Source organism: Pongo pygmaeus, chromosome 12, assembly GCF_028885625.2.
Source record: "Pongo pygmaeus isolate AG05252 chromosome 12, NHGRI_mPonPyg2-v2.0_pri, whole genome shotgun sequence".
In the NCBI taxonomy this organism is placed as follows: domain Eukaryota; kingdom Metazoa; phylum Chordata; class Mammalia; order Primates; family Hominidae; genus Pongo; species Pongo pygmaeus.
In genome coordinates, this window is record NC_072385.2 from 79,387,549 (window position 1) to 79,410,513 (window position 22,965).

The 22,965-nt window shown below is 40.4% G+C and overlaps 1 protein-coding gene and 1 non-coding gene across 3 annotated transcripts in view; one reads left to right on the forward strand and one right to left on the reverse strand.

The window, feature by feature from the left end:
* Positions 1–22,965, reverse strand: part of ACYP2 (acylphosphatase 2) — a 190,077-nt gene that overhangs the window by 121,058 nt on the left and 46,054 nt on the right. The gene's annotated exons all lie outside the window — the stretch shown is intronic.
* On the forward strand, positions 10,708–10,771 carry LOC129030953 (U7 small nuclear RNA). The gene has a single exon (XR_008500844.1). It is a non-coding gene; the product is annotated as a U7 small nuclear RNA (small nuclear RNA).

The following is a 22,965-nucleotide window of genomic DNA, read 5'->3' on the forward strand; positions in this document are numbered from 1 at the left end:
AAAAAATTAGCTGGGCATGGTCGTGAATGCCTGTAGTCCCAGCTACTTGGGAGGCTGAGACACAAGCATCACTTGAACCTGGGAGGCGGAGGTTGCAGTGAGCCGAGATCGTGCCACTACACTCCGGCCTGGGTGACAGAGTGAGACTCTGTTTCCAAAAAAAAAAATAGTAGGGAAATGCTTTCAGTTCATCTTTGTATCAGTCCTGGTCCTGCCAGGAAATAGATGGCATACTCAAACGGAGTGATTGAGAAGAGTGACTAATGGCAAAGGTGTGGGCAGGGATAAGAAACCAGAGAGAGCTGATGAAGCACCCCAGGGCTGGCAGCACTGGGGAGTTATTTCTGTTCCTAGGCATGAAAGGGCCAGAGGAAGTAACTACCAGCAAAACACAGTAACACCTGTAGCTCTAGGAGAAGACCTCACACCATGAGCTGTGGATTTAGTAGAAGAATGATGCCTCTTCCAACATACAGCCTGGTGACGAGGTATATCCCAGTCTCTGTCCTCCCACCATCTGATCTCTTATCAGTGCCTTCCACTGGCAGCATTCAACTGGAAGGTAGAGGGCAAAGGAACTCATTAATGTATCCCATCATGGTCAGCCTCCCAGAACAGAGGTGGATGGAGGGCAGTGGAATGTGTCTGGAAAGGCAAGTGGAGACTACCCAGCAAAATATTTAGTGAAAAACTATTATAATCCCAAATCTCTAAATCTGTATATGTCATAGGTCAGGTTGCCTAGCACATAGATTCTGAAATTTGCATGCGGGTTTGTTGTGAAGTGCCCTTGGGAACAGTGCCTGTGAGAGGAGAGGGAAGCTGGATTGACAGAGGGAGAGGTGAACTGTAATGCAGTTGCAACAGAGACCTTGGCCATTTCTACATCGAGCTGTAGAGCTAGGATGGCCCTTCAGAGTTGTCCAAACTGAAACAAGAAGACTGGACTTTGGTAGCCTCTCAACAACAAATTCTTGGATGCAGGCTGCCACCCTGAGGCCAAGGTCAATTCCTGGATAGAACCATTAGGAGCTAACACTCCAAGCACTGAGCAACTGAGCATGTCATCGTGAAGGTAGAGGTGGGGATGAGGCTGAGGGAAGCATGCTACAACATCCACTAAGATGTCAGTTAACACATGACTGACTCTGGGTGAGAGAATTACACATAAGATTTTTCCTGCCTTAACAAAAATAATTTTCTGTTGTTCCAAGTGTTCTAAAACAAGTATTATATTAGAATACAGAGCAATTCAGATGTTACAACAGACTTAAATAGTGTATTCCTCTGTCCTGCAAAAGTTCAGACAGCAGTCCACAGCTGGTATGACAGCTTAACAACCATCAGGGACACTTGGTCCTTCTATTTGGTTGCTCTGCCACCTTCAATGTACGGCTTCCATCTCACAGTTCAAGATGGCTGCTCCAATTCCTGTCTTCACATTCCGGCAAGAAAGAGGAAAGAAAATAGTGGAGGGCACACCCTTTCCCTTTAAGGGCATAACTGAGACACTGCATCCATTATTTTCATTCACATCTCATTGGTGGCCATACAAGCTTCAAAGAGGCTAAGAAATATGGTCCTTATGCTAGGGGGATGTCTTAGTCAGTTTGGGCTACTAAACAAAATACCTTAGACTGGGTACTTTATATAAACAACAGAAATGCATTGCTCACAATTCTGGGTACCAGGAATTCCAAGATTGAGGCACCAATAGATTCAGTGCCTGATAAGGGCCTGTTCCTCACGGATGGTGCCTTCAATGTATCCTCACATGGTAAAGGGGGTGTGAGAGCTCTCCAAGGCCTATCATAAGGGTGCTGACCCCAATTGTGAGAGCTCTGCCCTTATGACCTGATCATCTACCAAAAGGCCCCACTTCCTAATACCATCACACTGGGGAACAGATTTCAACATATGATTTTATAGGGACACAAACATTCAGACCATAGTAGGGACCATGTGTACAGCACAAGTTCAGGGTTTCTATTACTAAAGAAAAAAGGGAACAGATGCATGTTGGGAAATAACTGGCAGTTTCTACCACAATATGTATTAGTTTGATAATCAGTAAATTTACAGTAAAAAAGTAGAAACAGGCCAGGCACAGTGGCTCATGCCTGTAATCCCAGCACTTTGGGAGATCACAGTTAAAACAACTAGAGAATCAAGAGCTAACAAATTCAAAAACTAGGAGAAGGCAAGAAATAACTAAGATCAGAGCAGAGCTGAAGGAGATAGAGATACAAAAAATGCTTCAAAAAAATCAATGAATCCAGGAGCTGGTTTTTTGAAAAGATCAACAAAATTGATAGACTGCTAGCAAGACTAATAAAGAAGAAAAGAGAGAAGAATCAAATAGACGCAATAACAAATGATAAAGGGGATATCACCAGTGATCCCACAGAAATACAAACTACCATCACAGAATACTATAAACACCTCTACATAAATAAACTAGAAAATCTAGAAGAAATGGATAAATTCCTGGACACATACACCCTCCCAAGACTAAACCAGGAAGAAGTTGAATCTCTGAAAAGACCAGTAACAGGCTCTGAAATTGAGGCAATAATTAATAGCCTAGCAACCAAAAAAAGTCCAGGACCAGACAGATTCACAGCCAAATTCTAACAGAGATACAAAGAAGAGCTGGTACCATTCCTTCTGAAACTATTCTAATCAATAGAAAAAGAGGGAATCCTCCCTAACTCATTTCTTGAGCCCAGCATCATCCTGATACAAAAGCCTGGCAGAGACAAAACAAAAACAGAGAATTTTAGACCAATATCCCTGAGGAACACCGATGTGAAAATCCTCAATAAAATACTGGCAAACAGAATCCACCAGCACATCAAAAACCTTACCCACCACGATCAAGTCAGCTTCATCCCTGGGATGCAAGGCTGGTTCAACATACACAAATCAATAAATGTAATCCATCACATAAACAGAACCAAAGACAAAAACCACATGATTATCTCAATAGATGCAGAAAAGGCCTTTGACAAAATTCAACAGCCCTTCATGCTAAAAACTCTCAATAAACTAGGTATTGATGGAACATATCTCAAAATAATAATAACTATTTATAGCAAACCCACAGCCAATATCACATTGAATGGGCAAAAACTTGGAAGCATTCCCTTTGAAAACCGGCACAAGACAAGGATGCCCTCTCTCACCATTCCTATTCAACATAGTGTTGGAAGTTCTGGCCAGGGCAATCAGGCAAGAAAAATAAATAAAGGGTATCCAATTAGGAAAAGAGGAAGTCAAATTGTCCCTGTTTGCAGATGACATGATTATATATTTAGAAAACTCCATCGTCTCAGGCCAAAATCTCCTTAAGGTGATAAGCAACTTCAGCAAAGTCTCAGGATACAAAATCATTGTGCAAAAATCACAAGCTTTCCTCTACACCAATGACAGACAAACAGTCAAATCATGAGTGAACTCCCATTCACAATTGCTTCAAAGAGAATAAAATACCTAGGAATCCAACTTACAAGGGATGTGAAGGACCTCTTCAAGGAGAACTACAAATCACTGCTCGACAAAATAAAAGAGGACACAAACAAATGGAAGAACATTCCATGCTCATGGATAGGAAGAATCAGTATCGTGAAAATGGCCATACTGCCCAAGGTAATTTATAGATTCAATGCCATCTCCCTCAAGCTACCAATGACCTTCTTCACAGCATTGGAAAAAACTACTTTAAAGTTCATATGGAACCAAAAAAGAGTCTGCATTGCCAAGACAATCCTAAGCCAAAAGAACAAAGCTGGAGGCATTATGCTACCTGACTTCAAACTATACTACAAGGCTACAGTAACCAAAACAGCATGGTACTGGTACCAAAACAGAGATACAGACCAATGGAACAGAACAGAGCCCTCAGAAATAACACCACACATCTACAACCATCTGATCTTTGACAAACCTGACAGACACAAGCAATGGGGAAAGGATTCCCTATTTAATAAATGGTGCTGGAAAAACTGGCTAGCCGTATGTAGAAAGCTGAAACTAGATCCCTTCCTTACACCTTATATAAAAATTAATTCAAGATGGATTAAAGACTTACATATTAGACCTAAAACCATAAAACCCTAGAAAAAAACCTAGACAATACCATTTAGGACATAGGCATGGGCAAGGACTTCATGTCTAAAACACCAAAAACAATGGTAACAAAAGTCAAAATAGACAAATGGGATCTAATTAAACTAAAGAGCTTCTGCACAGCAAAACAAACTACCATCAGAGTGAACAGGCAACCTACAGAATGGGAGAAAATTTTTGCAATCTACCCATCTGACAAAGGGCTAATATCCAGAATCTACAATGAACTCAAACAAATTTACAAGAAAAAAACAACCGCATCAAAAAGTGGGCAAAAGATATGAACAGACACTTCTCAAAAGAAGACATTTATGCAGCCAACAGACACATGAAAAAATGCTCATCATCACTGGTCATCAGAGAAATGCAAATCAAAACCACAATGAGATACCATCTCACACCAGTTAGAATGGCAATCATTAAAAAGTCAGGAAACAACAGATGCTGGAGAGGATGTGGAGAAATAGGAACGCTTTTACACATTGGTGGAAGTGTAAATTAGTTCAACCATTGTGGAAGACAGTGTGGCGATTCCTCAAGGACCTGGAAGTAGAAATACCATTAGACACAGCGATCCCATTACTGGCTATATACCCAAAGGATTATAAAACATGCTGCTATAAAGACACATGCACACGTATGTTCATTGTGGCACTATTCATAATAGCAAAGACTTAGAACCAACCCAAATGTCCATCAATGATAGAGTGGATTAAGAAAATGTGGCACATATACACCATGGAATACTATGCAGCCATAAAAAAGGATAAGTTCATGTCCTTTGCAGGGACATGGATGAAGCTGAGAAACATTATTCTCAGCAAACTATCACAAGAACAGAAAACCAAACACTGCATGTTCTCACTCATAGGTGGGAATTTAACAATAAGAACACATGGACACAGGGCAGGGAACATCACACACGGGGGCCTGTCGGTGGGTGGCGGGCAGCTAACCAACATGGCACATGTATACATATGTAAGAAACCTGCACATTGTGCTCATGTACCCTAGAACTTAAAGTATAATAATAAATAAATAAATAAAAGAAAAAAAGAGATTAGTAGAGTTCAATTTATTCTACTCATCCACATACTGCTCCCACTCCAGGTGTGGAAGCTAAATTTTTCTTCGCACTCTTCATTGCCGTGGGTTACACACATTATTGTGAAAAATCGTTCAACATGATTGACATTTCATCAATTTTGATGATTTGGAGAAAAGAAGGAAATTCAACCAAGGCCAACACTTCAGTTGGTACAAATGTGTTCATAAACAAAGCACATGATCATATGAAACATCTTTAATTTTAAAAGCTTTGCTTGAAGTAACGACTTTTGTCTCTTTGCAAGCAAATACATATACATGTGTATATTTATATACATATATATATTTTTTTAATGACCATGGTTGGAGGGAATATAATTTTTATTTTTCTAGAGACAGGACCTCGCTCTGTTACCCAGGCTGAAGTGCAGTGGCAGAATTATAGCTCACTGCAGCCTCAAACTCCTGGGTTCAAGGGATCCTTCCTGCCTCAGCCTCCTGAGTAGCTGGGACTACAGACACATCCCACCATCCTTGGCTAATTGTATTTTTTATTTTTGTAGAGATGGGGTCTCCCTATGTTGACTAGGCTGATCTTGAACTCCTAGGCTCAAGAGATCCTCCTCCCTCAACCTCCTAAAGTGGTAGGATTACAGGTGTGAACCGCCACACCCAACCCAAGAATATCAATTTTTAAAACCAACATTCCAATTAGTACAGGGAAAGAAAACTGCACCTTTTTAAAGAAAAACAAGACCCTTAAAGAGGAGAAAGAACTGTAATTAGAAATGTATTAAGAACCAAAAAGCTGTTTTTAACTTGTTTCCTAAGAAACAGAAAAATAGAACTGACAAGTACAACTTCCAAAGAAGCTTAGATTTACTTACTCTATTATTAAAATTTCCAGTTCACAATTTTTAGAATTACTAATGAAAGGGGTGAAAAAAGATCTTACAGGAAAAAAAAAACTAAGATCCTCAAGTTAAATTTGTAACACTTCTACTAGTGAAAACTGACCTTCATGAACAAAGAAAACAACAGACTTGCTCTCAAACAGGTTAATAATGTATTTAGCAACCAACACCACATTGTGATTCTTATACAACCACAAATGACACAAGATAGTCTCCTAAATTTGTGGGCATAACTTTTTGGCATAACACAGCTTTTTGGCAGATAAATTTGCTTAATAGAGAAGATGTGCATTTGGCCATCAGGAACTAGGGCTCTTAGTAGATGGTAACAGCTTGCCCCGCGATAACATTACCATATTCCATTCGCTATCTTCGGTATGGGGAGGAAAGCTGTGGACTGTATTTCTTTATGTTTGAAGCCCTTCTGAGCAGTTTTATGAGACTAAAAGGGTCGTATTTGGGGCTGGACAACAGACACGAAGGAAGGCCAGCATGAACCTTTGGGAATGTGCACTCCGGCTCATGCACTCCAGCCTGTCCCCTGCTGATCACATACGGGGAGGGGGATGTACAAAGTTAACCTTGAGAGGAGCTCTGGCTCAGAGGTCCCGGCCCAGGATCTGTCACATACACACAGAAGGCAGCCCAAAGAGTATGAAATGCCCAACCCTCCCGATAGTCTTGATAGCCTCCCAGTACAACCAGCCACTCCAGTAAATAAACAAAGAGAGCCCTGCCATTTCCCTGTGACTGTGTCAGGCAGTGGAGAATTACTGAGACTTGCAGACAGATGCTAACAGACCCTCCTCCCACCTTTGACTGCGTAACTACTTCATTACAGGAGTTCCAGGCCTTCAGATAAGGTCAAGAGAGCAAAAGTATAAAGTATATCCTCCTTCCTTTTGCCTATCCAAATCCTAACCTTTCCTTTTAAAAATCCCTGTTCTTTACAAAGTCATATTACAATCCCAAAGTAATATTACAATCCCTGGTCACAAGATTTTCCCATCTAGCTGGAGATATGCACATACTTCCAACCGCCTAAGAGATGGTGTCTGTTCTGTGATTTAAAAAAAAAAAAAAACTGTTGTAAGAAAAATTTTTGCAACAGCATTTGGAGGTAAAGTTTTTTCTATCACCTGGAATTGGCAACCAAGTATCACCAAATGCTAAAAGAAGAAATGAACTGGCCAGGCTTGGTGGCTCACGCCTGTAATCCCAGCACTTTGGGAGGCAGAGGCAGGCAGACTGCTTGAGGCTGGGAGTTCAAGACCAGCCTGGCCAACATAGTGAAACCCCATCTCTACTAATAATACAAAAATGAGCCGGGCATGGTGGCACACACCTGTAATCCCAGCTACTTGGGAGGCTGAGGCAGGAGAATCACTTCAACTCAAGGGGTGGAGGTTACAGTAAGCCAAGATCGCACCACTGCACACCAGCCTGGGCAACAGAGTAAGAGTCTGTCTCAAAATAAAAAGAAGAAATGAACAACTGGAGCCAGATTCCTCCTTGAGGGCACCTTAGGACACAACTTACATAGTTCTAAAAATAAAAAAACTGACTGCTGATGCATTAACCAAAAGTCATATAAAAGCATAATGAGGAAATGAGGGAAGGAAAGAGTAGTATAAGAGTCACATCTTCATCTATCATAATAGGACACCAATAGATTTGTCTATCACAGTAAAAAGTCACCAGATAATATCTAAAGTTAATGATTTAAGAGATACCAGTTATTTTGAAATTAGGAGGAATACTCAAAAAAATAGCTAAAACTATTGTTGAGGAGTGGGATGGGATGGGTTGAAGAGGCAGTAGTTGCTGGTTTTTTAAAATTTGTAGCACTGTTTGACTCTTAACATGCAGGTATTATTTCATTATTAGAATTATTAAAAAATAAAATTAACTTATAGAAATAGAAGGCAATATTTTTCTCTATGGAAAAAAAACCATAAGTTTCATGGGCCTTTCCTGTGCACTGTTTGTCGAAAATGTTGTCTAGAGTACATGGATATGGCTGGTAGGTAGTAGCTAGACTTACATCAAATTCCTAGAGGTTGGCCAGGTGAAGTGGATCATGCCTGTAATCTCAGCACTTTGGGAACCCAAGGCAGGAGGGTTGCACGAGGCCAGCATGGCCAACATAGCAAGACCTCCTCTTAAAAAAAAAATTCCAGAGGCTGAGGATTGTGTATCACATATTTTGATGTAGGATCCAAATGAAGGTGAGCATGTGTGTATTTATTTCAGTAATGTCCATAAATTTGAAACTGAAGTCAAAGGGGGATAGGGGAGGCTCTCATGGGTGTGCTCCAAGCATCAAAGAAACAGATCAAAATCAGACAGACCTAACAAAGAGGAACAACACACCAGGACCCAAGAACGCAAGCACACAACTCCAATGGCACCACACATGCTAATTAGCCCTGGAAGATTCACTGCTGAAATTATCTACTGGAGTCATCAGAAAAAGGCAAACCTCTGCTAAATAGCTTCCATTCTGTTGGGAAAAAAGTAAGCGATAAGTATAACATACTTTAGAAAGAATAGCATTCAAAATTATTTAGGTAGAAAAATTCTTCTGTAACACTCCTGATTGGTTCTTTGGGCAGCAAAACCAAGCTTTACAAATCCCAACAGGTTTAAAGGAAAATGATGCCAAAAATAAAGCTTTAGCTCGTCTTACCAGTGTTTCACCTCAGTTGTCTATTTTATAGGCCATTTAAGTGAAAGCATGCACTAAAAATTTTGACTTTGTCATCCTCAGCTATCCAGAAAATGGCAATACTTAAAATTCTATTTCTAATACAATTACAATTAATGTGTTATCTATAATACACCCTGTACAGTGTTCCTGTTTTATCATCCATTTTACATTTTCCCAAGAGATGCTGTATGTTCATTTTCACTGCTCTTTCTCTTTTTAAAATTGGGTTTCTTTAATTCAATGATTACTATCATATCTATTTTAAAATAACTCAGCTGATATATAACAATAATGGCTCTACTATACCTGTCTAAATATTATCCCAGTAATGTATCTGAAATTATATTAATAACACTTCTCTTGGTAATATCCAATTACTTTTTATGGTTTCTAACTCACTGTTCATGTGGCTTTTTTCCTTTATTGGACATTTATTGGACAGATTATTTTATTATTTTATTCTATTCTATTTTATTTTGTTTGGTTTTGAGACGGAGTCTCCTTTTGTGGCCTAGGCTGAAGTGCAGTGTCGTGATCTCTGCTCACTGCAACCTCTGCTTCCCGGTTTAAGTGATTCTCCTGCCTCAGCCTCCCGAGTAGCTGGGATTACAGGCGTGTACCACCACGCCTGGGTGATTTTTTTATTTTTTTAGTAGAGACAGGGTTTCACCATGTTGGCCAGGCTGGTCTTGAACTCCTGACCTCAAGTGATCTGCTCACCTCAACCTCCCAAAGTGCTGGGATTACAAGTGTGAGCCGCTGTGCCTGGCCTGGATATAGCAGATTTGACACAGTGGTTTTGTCTGACGACAATGGAAAAAGTGAATATTTTGACAAAACAGTTTTAAGAAATGTACATCAAAATATAGAAACAATTTTTATAAAAAATTACAGTAATAATTGGGATGGAGAAATGGGATGGAATGAGGCTCTGGGGTGGCATGGGGCCCAAGAACAGGATGAAGACTTCCGTCTTTCATATTATGTGGTAATTTTTTAAAATTGGCTTATTATTTAGAACTTATCAAAATATTCCAGACTCAAAACAATTCCATCACAGACTGATAAACAATTAGCCATTCTCTCTGAACCTCTTTAGATAGCTCCTACACAACTCTCTTCCCTCTGGATTATTGTTTATAAAAGCCCAAAGTATTTAAATAAAATTATGGATATCATAACATTTCACCCAAATACTTCAGTATACAGCTATAAAAAATAAAGACATTTTCCTACATAACCATGATGATATCACACATAACAAATATAATACTAATTCCTTAATGTTCTTTCATATCCAGGCCATATTCAAATGCCTCCATAGTTCCTCCCCCAAATGTCTCTTACAGCAAGTTTTTCCAAATCAGAAAAAAAATCTGTATCTATATAACATTTGTGATACAAATATAGAAAAATACTACAACTGTGAAATCTAAATGTGGGTATTACGCTATTCCCTGTCTTTTCTCTGGATTTGAGATTTTTTGTAATACAATGTCCAAAAGATTACCACCATTATATCTTTTCAGATATGATTATAAATGTATCAGAGGAGGGTGTTGTCTAGACTGTGCTCCTGGGCCCTGTCCTGTTCAAAGCTGTCATCAATTATTTGGACAATGATATAGAAATGATCCTTATCAAATTTCTCAGTTGATGAGCTAGGAAAAATAATGAACGTTAGATAATTGCATCAAGATCCAAAAACACTTTGACAAACTAAATATAGCAGACTGCTGAGGAAATGAGTGGTGATACATTGGATGCCTTTTTTGTTCAGTAAGAGCCGGAGGCAAAAGGTCACAGGTCGATAGACGCCGTAATGAGGAAGGGTCCTATGGATTACCAGTAGCTTTGGTGATGGCCAGATCAAATGGAATTGCCTGAAGCATTAAAAAAAAAAAAAAAAAAAGTTACAGCTTTTTCAGAATTTGCCCAGCAGGTTTTCTGGTTTTTACTGGAAAATACCTCACACAAAAAAAGAAAAATTAAAATAAATTTTAAAATAGAGTCCTTTATCAAGAGGGCCTGCTGCCCTCCTGGCCTGTGAGCTACATCTGTTAGCCTTGTGAGACAAGCATTGCCAGCGAACTGGGGTGGCAAATCTGAGACTAAGAAATGGAGGTGGGGGTGCATGGAAGGTGGGGATACAAAAGCCAAATTGCTATAGAATCTTGAAGTAAGTTTCCATCATTATGAGAAATCTTCAAGGTGAGTAGCAAGGTAGCCTAACCATCTTGGCATTGAACTCAAGCACTTGACTGGGTCCAAATTCAGAGATTATCTTATCCTGTGCTTGGCATATTTCACAAGGACAGATGTGTCAGCCAAACTGGAGATGTGGACATGATAATGAGCAATTTTTTTAAAGTCACAGTATCTGAACGTAGGTCGCCTTGGCATTGACAAGGGAAACAGGAGGATCTCAGTTTGTACAAAGGTTAAAATCCTTTATTCAGTCTCAAGAGTTTTCTGGATCAAATCCTCCATGTCTTGCTTCATTCTGTATACACATTCTTGTGTGTCTACCCATCCATCTCTCCTCAAGTCCTTGAGGGCAGAGACTATATTACTCATCTTTGTATCCACAGTTGCCAACACTCTGCCTGACATATAGCAGATACTTTATAATATTTGTGGAATGAATAAATGCTTGCCCAGAGGACACAGATAATAATCAAATGCATCAGCTCACGCTGTATCGGAGACTACATGGCCCTCTGGGTGCTCTCTGACAACACCATGGTCAAGTGGAGCGCACACACTTTGGTTTCCTTGACTGACCAACCAGGCAGTAATTGAGGCTGCACCTAGATAAGAGCATTAAGAATGAGGCACCACTAAGTCAATGGACCAGGGTCTGATGTTGCTGGATTGGCTGTTTAAACTGAATTTAAAACTTCAAACTTTTAGAATTCAGTGTCACATGTGTGTGTTTTGGTGGATTAAGGCAGTATGTTTTCTGCAACAAGTCAGGCTGAATAGCTCTGATTCAATATGCTCACATGGGTTTCTAGGACTTTTAGAGAGAGAACCCTCTGCAAAATGGCCGGTAATCATTGATTTAAAATATATATATATAAACTCCTTGGATTTCCTGCCAGAAGATTCCTTCATCCAGAGTCCAAGATGCACTGACTTTCCCTTGGGGCAGGGGTAGGGAGGAAACTAACAGGAAGACTGGTTTACTGTCCTGGCACCCAGTCTCCTCTCCAGTCTAAGGCACCAATGATCAGGTCAGATCAGCTCTGTGAACCATCTTAACATGGATGGGGCATCATGTAGTATTCCCTTCACGTGTATTTTCCTCTGCCTCAAGTCTTAGAGGACTTTGGTTGTCTCTAATGTGTGTGTGTGTGTGTGTGTGTGTGTGTGTGAGAGACAGAGAGAGAGAGAGTGACAGACAGAGAGACAGAGAGAGAGAGAGAGACACAGAGAGAGAGAGAGAGGGAGAGAGTGAGAGAGAGAGAGAGAGACAGACCAGATGACCTCTCAGGTCCCTTCTAGATCTAAAATTTTAAGACAATTGTTCTGAAAGTACTAACTAACAATGAATGGCCAGCTTTGGAATTTGTGACTAGCAGTATTCAAAACATATTCATGATTGCAGGAAATAAGGCAGAGGACCCTAAAGGGAGATACAAAACCAAAAAGGTAAATGTGAGTGAAATAATATATCAACTTCAAATCATTAGCAAGGTAATACCACTGAAATCAACTAGCCTGTACAGTGTCTCCAACATGGTCAGTTAGAAAGTAAGGCTGTTTCACTATTTACAATAGCAACAACTTGGAACCAATCCAAATGCCCATCAATAATAGACTGGATAAAAAAAAATGTAGCACATATACACCATGGAATACTATACAGCCATAAAAAGGAATGAGTTCATGTCCTTTGCAGGGACATGGATGAAGCTGGAAGCCATCATTCTCGGCAAACTAACACAGGAACAGAAACCAAATACCCCAAGTTCTCACTCATAAGTGGGAGCTGAACAATGAGAACACATGGACACAGGGAGGGGAACATCACACACCCGGGCCTGTCACGGGGGTGAGGGGCAAAGGGAGGGAGAGCATTAGGACAAATACCTAATGCCTGTGGGGCTTAAAAACTAGATGACAGGTTGATAGGTGCAGCAAACCACCATGGCACATGTATACCTAGCTAACAAACCTGCAAGTTCTGCACATGTATCCCAGAACTAAAAACAAAACAAAACAAAACAAAAAAACAAAAAAACGCTGTTTGCCACAAGAGGCACCTCAAAAGGACAAACATGTGGTCCCAAACACCCGTGGTTCCCATTCATATGAATTAATTTTTCTTAACTTCTATTAATCTGTTTATATTTTCAGTTGATATTGTCCCTTTGCCAGTTCTCTTCCTTACTGTATTTCCTGCAGTCTTCTCTCTTCCCTATGTACCCAGTGAGGTGCCTACCAACAAGTGTTTCAGCCTCCAGTCTGTCATTTGAATTCATCCTGAATATTCCATTAATGACTCCTCCTAAGTCATCATTATGATTGGGTTACCCTGCCCCCAGCTGAAAGCATTCTTCAATGATTCCTTGGTGCACAAGGGATTAAGTCAAAACTCAAAAGCCTGGCAGTTAAATCCTCACCAATCTGGCTCCTAGACAAGAAGTTAAGATCCATGTCATCTGAACTTCTCCCCAGTTCCTGTGTGCGTCCATGATTCACTCCTAGAAGCTTCACCCTGACCCATGCCATGTCTCTTCCATGGAGCATTCCCCCACCTTCCCTCTCCTCTGAATGTCTCAGTTCTACACACGCTCCAAAGCCCAAGTCAGATCCCTCTTTCAGCCTTACCAGCCATCAGCTATCCTTCGGTCTTCCGAAATTCTACCACACTTCTTTACCATTTGACAGAATACTCCCTATTTTGGTAATTAACTTTCACGGGCATGAGTTTTATTGCCTCAGCTAGATTGTTATCTCCTCAAGGTCAAGGACTTTTTCCTTTTTTAAAAAATTTCCTAAAGTGCCTAGCACAATGCTCCCCATGGCAGATGCTCAGTAAATAATGAGAATAAGTGAATGATAACTTTTTTTTTTTTTTGAGACAGTTTTGTTCTTGGTGCCCAGGCTGGAGTGCAATGTTGCAATCTCGGCCCACTGCGACCTCTGTCTCCTGGGTTCAAGCGATTCTCCTGCCTCAGCCTCCCTAGTAGCTGACATTACAGGCATCCACCAACACACCCGGCTAATTTTTTGTATTTTTAGTAGAGACAGGGTTTCACCACATTGGCCAGGCTGGTCTCAAACTCCTGACCTCGGGTGATCCACCCCACCTCGGCCTCCCAAAGTGCTGGGATTACAGGCGTGAGCCACCGTCCCCAGCCGATAACAAACATTTATGAACCACTTCTTTTTGTCTGAAATTATTTTGTCTGAAAACATCTTCAAACTTCAGGACTTTCTCTCTGACTTCATAATGCTATGAATGAGTCTCAGTTTTTTAAATAATGTAGTTTTCAAGGGTGTCCACTGCTGATTATAATAGAGGGTCTCAGAGACAGATCCTGGCAAACAATACCCTCTTGTAGCATTTAATATGATTGAGTCACTTACAATTAGACAAGAAAGCATTACATTCTAGAAACTGTCTCTTCCCACTGTGATTGAAAAGGAAAAACTGACTTTAGGTATACTAAATCAAAAGCATATACACATAAATCATAGATAACTCACATGCAGGCATGGGTATGGCCTTACTATGTGCTATTTGGCCTCACCACTCAAAATGTGATCCGGGGACAAGCAAAATCCATACTGTTTGGGAGTTTGTTAGAGGCAGAATATCAGGCTCCACCTCAAACTTACTGAATGAAAATTATTCCTTTTAACAAAAGCCCTGGGTGATTTGAAAAGCACTGGACAAATCCAAAACGAGCAAAAGTGACTGTACAGAGTAATTTTTCTTTTTCTTTTCTGAGACAGGGTCTCACTCTGGCTCCAGACTGGGGTGCAGTGATCACGACTCACCGCAGCCTTGACTTCTCAGGCTCAAGCAATCCTCCCACCTTAGTCTCCTAAGCAGCTGGGACCACAGGTGTGCACCACAACACCCGGCTAACTTTTTGATTTTTGTTGTTGTTGTTGAGACGGGCATCTCCCTATGTTGCCCAGGCTGGTCTCCAACTCCTAGGCTCAAGCAATCTTCCCCCGCTGGCCTTCAAAAGTGCTGGGATTAGAGGTGTGAGCCACCATGCCTGGCCTGTACAGGAGGAAATTTTTTTATGTAGGTTCCGGTGAGTACAGGATTTTTATCGTTTCAAAACAGCCTATACCAGTGGTTCAACACAGATTGTTGGGCTCCATCCCCAGGGTTTCTGATTCAGTATGTCTAGGGTGGGAGCCGAGAATCTGCATTTCTAACAAACTTCCAGGTGATATCCACGGTGCTGCTGCTGGCCTAGGAACCACACCATAGGCTTATACCATTAAAAACAACAGGCCTCATATTTTGGGAATTTTGCTCCAAGTGCACTTCCAATAGAAGAGAGAATACTGAGCTAGTAAAAAGGAAATGAAAAAGAAGCAGCAGCAAAATGTTTCATTTATGTTACAAGAAGGTAGCTGTTAACACTCCTTTGTACACAGTGGGGTAAAAATAGCTAAAGGAATTACTATAGCAACAGCTACAATATCCTCAGAGACTTTCTCTCCAGGCATTATTCATAAAGGGAGATCCATCTTACACAAATTCTATTTCAACTTTGAGACCTATCACAAACAATAAACGTGGGAAACTTATCCCATTCGTTAAATACTATGAGATAAAATACAGCTTTAAGATGGATTTGAAAAATGACTCTCTGAAGCCTGAATTTGGATTTGGTCCAGCAATTAAACAAACAAAAAAAATGTAACTCTTTATCTATATGGCTGTGAAACAACAAGGAAAGGAGAGCTGAGAAATATTGAGAATACTTATTATAAAATTTTTAATGTTTTTAAAAAAAATCCCAAAATAGCTTCTTCTTTTAAAACAAAGACTTTCCAAATTATAAATAAAAGAATATATAAAAACCAAAGAGCTCCATCTAGAGTTTGAAAAAAGGGTTATTACTTATACACACAAAGAACAAAGCACTATCTACCCTATTGTATTTATATTCTTTTCATTATTGTTAATATGTATTCTTACAAAATCTTTACAAAAAGGATAACTTTTTAAAGTGTGTAATAGTGTTCATGTAAAAGAGAACTGACTTTTTCATAATGTCTGTAACCTATTTTTCTTCTAAAAATTTGGCAGTTGTATTTGTCACTGTGAATGATTATCTTCAGGAAAATCATTAAAAAGTTAGGATAGAACATATATACCTACTATGTTGCCACAAAAGTTTTAAAAATAATTAAAAAATTAAAAAGTTGGGATAGTGTTTAAGGCATTCATGGAGATGCCAGCTTATGAAATTGATTCAAGGACCCAGTTCTTACCTGAGCTTGCTATATGCCCTTGAGTAACTCCTCTTTGAATCCTGAGTTTCCCCATCAATAGAGGTTAGATAAGACCAATGGTTCTCAGACCTGGCTGCTCATTGGAAACACTTGAGATCATTGGAAATAATTTGATGCACGGGTCCCAGCCCCCAAGATCATGATTTAGTTGTTCTGCTGTGTGGAGTAGAAGGCGTGGGCAATTTAGTTGCCTTGTAAAAAAGCTCCCCAGGTGATTCTAATATGCAGATTGGCTGTACCAGATTGGGTGATCTTCAAGCTGTCTTTCACCCTTAAGCATCTATTGCTCTGGTTCAGTGGCTCTGAAGATTTCATGTGGATCACAGTCACCTGGAGGGCTTGTGAACTCACACTGCTGGAACTTACCCCGGGCTTCGGATTCAGTAGGCTCAACGTGGATCCCAAGAATTTACGTTTCTAACAAGGTGCCAGGTAATGCTGATGCTACTGATCCAAGGTCCTACTTTGAGATCATTGTTCTAGATTATTTTAAAATTACATTTTCCAATCTTCCAAATTATTTTTACTCTCCTTGATGAAACCACAGTATGATATGGTTAATTAATCTTCTTGATTCCAATCTCCCTTCTTCCAGTTCTTAGCCTATACTTTCAACACAGTTAGTAACCTAACCCACAAATACTATTGTGTCACTCCCTGGCCTGAAACTTTTCAATGACTCCCCATTGGTGACAGAAGGACAAATTCACATGACATGCAGAGCTTTCCAGTTTTCAGTAGTCTGTCATCTGCCTATGTTCCAGTCACATGTTCCCAAAAACACAATGAAGGCTCTTTCAGCTCAATGCCTTTGTATCCGACATTCTCTTCTCCTGAAAGGTCCTTATTCCACCTTCTCTTTCTGACATGCTTGTCACCATTCACTCTATGTGCGAGGTACTGTGCAAGGCACTGGGAATTCAAAGAAGAAAAGGACAGACAATCCCTGCCTTTAAGGAGCTTACAGTCTTGAGAAGTGTAGACGGCATTGTTGAATGGCAAACATAACACTAGTCTTAATACCTCTCCCCCTTCTCCCTTTCGTCCTTATGAGTGGCTGAAAAAGCTAATTACTGCCAGGGATGGACAATAGCACACACATAGAAGTGTGCTGCCAGCTTCTGGGAAAGAGTTTGCTTTCCAGATAAAAAGGAAAAGACCCAGAGCCATCCCTTCCCCCAGCCTTGAGTGTGGGTGCACTTGAAGCTGGGACAGCCATCTTACAACCATGAGGGAAAGGACAAGAGAATCCTACAGACATGATCCTGACACTGATGACAGCTCAACAAGCACCAGTGGCCACTGACCTCCAGTCCCCTATATATTTGAGAACAAACCACCATTTGTTGAACCACTTGTTTATCAGTTTTCTGTTACAGCTGAAAGCATTCTCTTGGGGTGGAGGTGGGGAATATCAAGCAAGTCATCCTTTCACAGCAGCCGTGCTAAATGATGTCAGGAAGCAGAGCACACACTGAGGGGCTACACCACAGCGAGTGGGGAATGAAAGAGTGGGGAGCAATCAGCAAGGCGTGGAGACAAGAAGGAAGCATCCACTCCAGGCAGAGGAAAGAACTTCTGCAAAAGTCCTCAGGGAGGAAGAGCACTTGTGGCAGAGGACAGAAATGCCTGCGAGATGAATAGTGACAGAGGAAGCCAGAAGGAGAGGCAAGGCCTGTCCTGCTCCCCAAGGCAGGAGGAGCACTCCTCCCACTGTGCTGCCCCAGAGCTTCATTCCCAAACTCTACCCCTGTCCTTCCACCCTGTCTAATTTACCTGCTTACCTCTTTCACCCCAGTTAGACTGGACTTTTCACAACCCCTTTAATCATCTTATGCCCCTTAGCACCTAGCAGAGGGACGTCGAAATACACATAATAAACATTTACTGAATGAAAACATTATCACGATAAAATACTTTTAACTATTCAAAAGTATCCTGGCTGGGTGCGGTGGCTCATGCCTGTAATCTCAGGACTTTTGGAGGCCGAGGCAGGTGGATTGCTTGGGCCCAGGAGTTCAAGACCAGCCTGTGCAACATAGTCAGACCCTGTCTCATTTTAAAAAAGAAAAAAAAAGCTTCCTAAAAAGTCATAATCCAATATGAGGACTGACTTATGAATATTTTTGAAGCCCAGTTCTGCAACTGAGTTCCACCACCGCCCAGGTATGCCACCTTCACGTGACTGAATGAGATGCTTGCTCTAGAACCTTACTGGAGTTAAAACAGGTGATCTCAGGCAATATTTACTAATTTTTGAGGATTTTTTTTTTTTTAAAAAAGCACAGGGAGCTTGACTTTAGCAGCCCAGTCAAAAGTACCTGCCACAGATGAAAGGCCAACCAGGAGTGGTTTTATAGTAGTAAACCTATAATACATGGTTTTATAGTAGTAAGCCTATACTATATAGAGAGAGTATATAAACAACTATGTATATATAGAGTTACAACCTGATTCTGAAGAATATCAAACCAAATGTTTAGTTAGCTGACCCTTGCCCCACAAAAGAGGAAGAGAAATAGAAACTTGCATTATGCATCAAAATATTATCCAAATTTGTTTTCAAATGGTAGGTTTATGGGTGATTTTATTCAATTTCCATTTCTTAATATTTTATAATTGGCTTGGTTCACTTAAATTTCTTAAATCAATACAATTTTTTTACTTACAAAAGCACAGAGGAGAGCAAAACTTCCTCAGCATGAAGCCTTAATTTACTCAGTATTTTTTGAAAAACACTTCATAATTTTTATAATTAAAAGTGAATCCAAAGTTTAAATTTAAATTGCAGACAGCCTGTGACCCATATCCAGGAATCAACACTTCAAAAATATGGGGAATAGCACATACCTCATGTCAGTGACATGGGGCGGGAGGGAAATAAGGCACAGTATTTTATTGGTTAGAATTGCTGGTGCATGGTGGTAATCAAAAGCAGACCACGCTGCGTGCAGTGGCTCACGCCTGTCATCCCAGTGCTTTGAGAGGTCAAGGCTGGGGGACTGCTTGAAACCAGGAGTTCGACAACAGGCTGGGCAACACAGTGAGACCCCGTCTCTACAAAAATAAAATAAGGGCAAAAAGAGGAAAAAAAATAAGAAAAGCAGGCCGGGCACGGTGGCTTATGCCTGTAATCCCAGCACTTTAGAAGGCTGAGGCGGGTGGATCACCCGAGGCCAGGAATTTGCGACCAGGCTGGCCAAAATGGCGAAACCTTGTCTCTACTAAAAATAAAAAAATAATAAAATAAATTAGCTGGGTGTGGTGGTGGGTGCCTGTAATTCCAGCTACTTGGGAGGCTGAGGCAGGAGAATTGCTTGAACCTGGGAGGCGGAGGTTGCAGCAAACAGAGATCGTGTCATTGCACTCCAGTCTGGGCGATGGAGTGAGTCTCCATCTCAAAAATAATAATAATAATAATAAAAGAAAGAAAAAAAGGCCAACTTTTAGTTGGTTTTCCTTTTGTTTTCAAATTTCCTATATACAATGTGCCCACAATGCCTGCACCAGGCAGATGATCCCACTACCTGCACTGGTGCATGGCTGTTTGCTGTTCCCTCTGCACAGAAAGCTCTTCCCAGACCCTCTGCACTGGCAGCCTCCTCTTCACCATACATCTCTTAGCTTAGAAGTCACCTCCATGGAAAGCCCTTCCCTGATTACCCCATCTAGAATTGGAAAACCACCACTCTCTTCTACAACACCTTATTTATTTCCTTCATGGCACTTACCACTATTTGAAAGCATCTTGTTTAATGTTTGTTTATTGTGGGTCTTCCCACACAAGAAATTAAACCTTATTTCTTTTTTTTTTTATTATTATTATACTTTAAGTTTTAGGGTACATGTGCACGATGTGCAGGTTAGTTACATAGGTATACATGTGCCATGCTGGTGTGCTGCACCCATTAACTTGCCATTTAGCATTAGGTATATCTCCTAATGCTGTCCCTCCCCCCTCCCCCCACCACACAACAGTCCCGAGAGTGTGATGTTCCCCTTCCTGTGTCCATGTGTTCTCATTGTTCAATTCCCATCTATGAGTCAGAACATGTGGTGTTTGGTCTTTTGTCCTTGCAATGGTTTACTGAGAATGATGATTTCCAATTTTATCCATGTCCCTACAAAGGACATGAACTCATCATTTTTTATGGCTGCATAGTATTCCATGGTGTATATGTGCCACATTTTCTTAATCCAGTCTATCATTGTTGGACATTTGGCTTGGTTCCAAGTCTTTGTTATTGTGAATAGTGCCGCAATAAACATACATGTGCATGTGTCTTTATAGCAGCATGATTTATAGTCCTTTGGGTATATACCCAGTAATGGGATGGCTGGCTCAAATGGTATTTCTAGTTCTAGATCCCTGAGGAATCGCCATACTGACTTCCACAAGGGTTGAACTAGTTTACAGTCCCACCAACAGTGTAAAAGTGTTCCTATTTCTCCACATCCTCTCCAGCACCTGTTGTTTCCTGACTTTTTAATGATTGCCATTCTAACTGGTGTGAGATGGTATCTCATGGTGGTTTTGATTTGCATTTCTCTGATGGCCAGTGATGGTGAGCATTTTTTCATGTGTCTTTTGGCTGCATAAATGTCTTCTTTTGAGAAGTGTCTGTTCATATCCTTCGCCCACTTTTTGATGGGGTTGTTTGTTTTTTTCTTGTAAATTTGTTGGAGTTCATTGTAGATTCTGGATATTAGCCCTTTGTCAGATGAGTAGGTTGCGAAAATTTCTCCCATTTTGTAGGTTGCCTGTTCACTCTGATGGTAGTTTCTTTTGCTGTGCAGAAGTTCTTTAGTTTAATTAGATCCCATTTGTCAATTTTGGCTTTTGTTGCCATTGCTTTTGGTGTTTTAGACATGAAGTCCTTGCCCATGCCTATGTCCTGAATGGTTATGCCTAGGTTTTCTTCTAGGGTTTTTATGGTTTTAGGGCTAACATGTAAGTCTTTAATCCATCTTGAATTAATTTTTGTATAAGGTGTAAGAAAGGGATCCAGTTTCAGCTTTCTACATATGGCTAGCCAGTTTTCCCAGCACCATTTATTAAATAGGGAATCCTTTCCCCATTTCTTGTTTTTCTCAGGTTTCTCAAAGATCAGATGGTTGTAGATATGCGACATTATTTCTAAGGCCTCTGTTCTGTTCCATTGATCTATATCTCTGTTTTGGTACCAGTACCATGCTGCTTTGGTTACTGTAGCCTTGTAGTATAGTTTGAAGTCAGGTAGCGTGATGCCTCCAGCTTTGTTCTTTTGGCTTAGGATTGACTTGGCGATGCGGGCTCTTTTTTGGTTCCATATGAACTTTAAAGTAGTTTTTTCCAATTCTGTGAAGAAAGTCATTGGTAGCTTGATGGGGATGGCATTGAATCTATAAATTACCTTGGGCAGTATGGCCATTTTCACGATATTGATTCTTCCTACCCATGAGCATGGAATGTCCTTCCATTTGTTTGTATCCTCTTTTATTTCATTGAGCAGTGGTTTGTAGTTCTCCTTGAAGAGGTCCTTCACATCCCTTGTAAGTTGGATTCCTAGGTGTTTTATTCTCTTTGAAGCAATTGTAAATGGGAGTTCACTCATGATTTGGCTCTCTGTCTGTTATTGGTGTATAAGAATGCTTGTGATTTTTGCACATTGATTTTGTATCCTGAGACTTTGCTGAAGTTGCTTATCAGCTTAAGGAGATTTTGGGCTGAGACAATGGGGTTTTCTAGATATACAATCATGTCATCTGCAAACAGGGACAATTTGACTTCCTCTTTTCATAATTGAATACCCTTTATTTCCTTCTCCTGCCTAATTGCCCTGACCAGAACTTCCAACACTATGTTGAATAGGAGTGGTGAGAGAGGGCATCCCTGTCTTGTGCCAGTTTTCAAAGGGAATGCTTCCAGTTTTTGCCCATTCAGTATGATATTGGCTGTGGGTTTCTCATAGATAGCTCTTATTATTTTGAGATACATCCCATCAATACCTAATTTATTGAGAGTTTTTAGCATGAAGGGTTGTTGAATTTTGTCAAAGGCCTTTTCTGCATCTATTGAGATAATTATGTGGTTTTTGTCTTCGGTTCTGTTTATATGCTGGATTACATTTATTGATTTGCATATGTTGAACCAGCCTTGCATCCCAGGGATGAAGCCCACTTGATCATGGTGGATAAGCTTTTTGATGTGCTGCTGGATTCGGTTTGCCAGTATTTTATTGAGGATTTTTGCATCAATGTTCATCAAGGATATTGGTCTAAAATTCTCTTTTTTTGTTGTGTCTCTGCCAGGCTTTGGTATCAGGATGATGCTGGCCTCATAAAATGAGTTAGGGAGGATTCCCTCTTTTTCTATTGATTGGAATAGTTTCAGAAGGAATGGTACCAGTTCCTCCTTGTACGTCTGGTAGAATTCAGCTGTGAATCCATCTGGTCCTGGACTCTTTTTGGTCGGCAAGCTATTGATTATTGCCGCAATTTCAGATCCTGTTATTGGTCTATTCAGCGATTCAACTTCCTCCTGGTTTAGTCTTGGGAGAGTGTATGTGTCCAAGAATTTATCCATTTCTTCTAGATTTTCTAGTTTATTTGTGTAGAGGTGTTTGTAGTATTCTCTGATGGTAGTTTGTATTTCTGTGGGATCAGTGGTGATATCCCCTTTATCATTTTTTA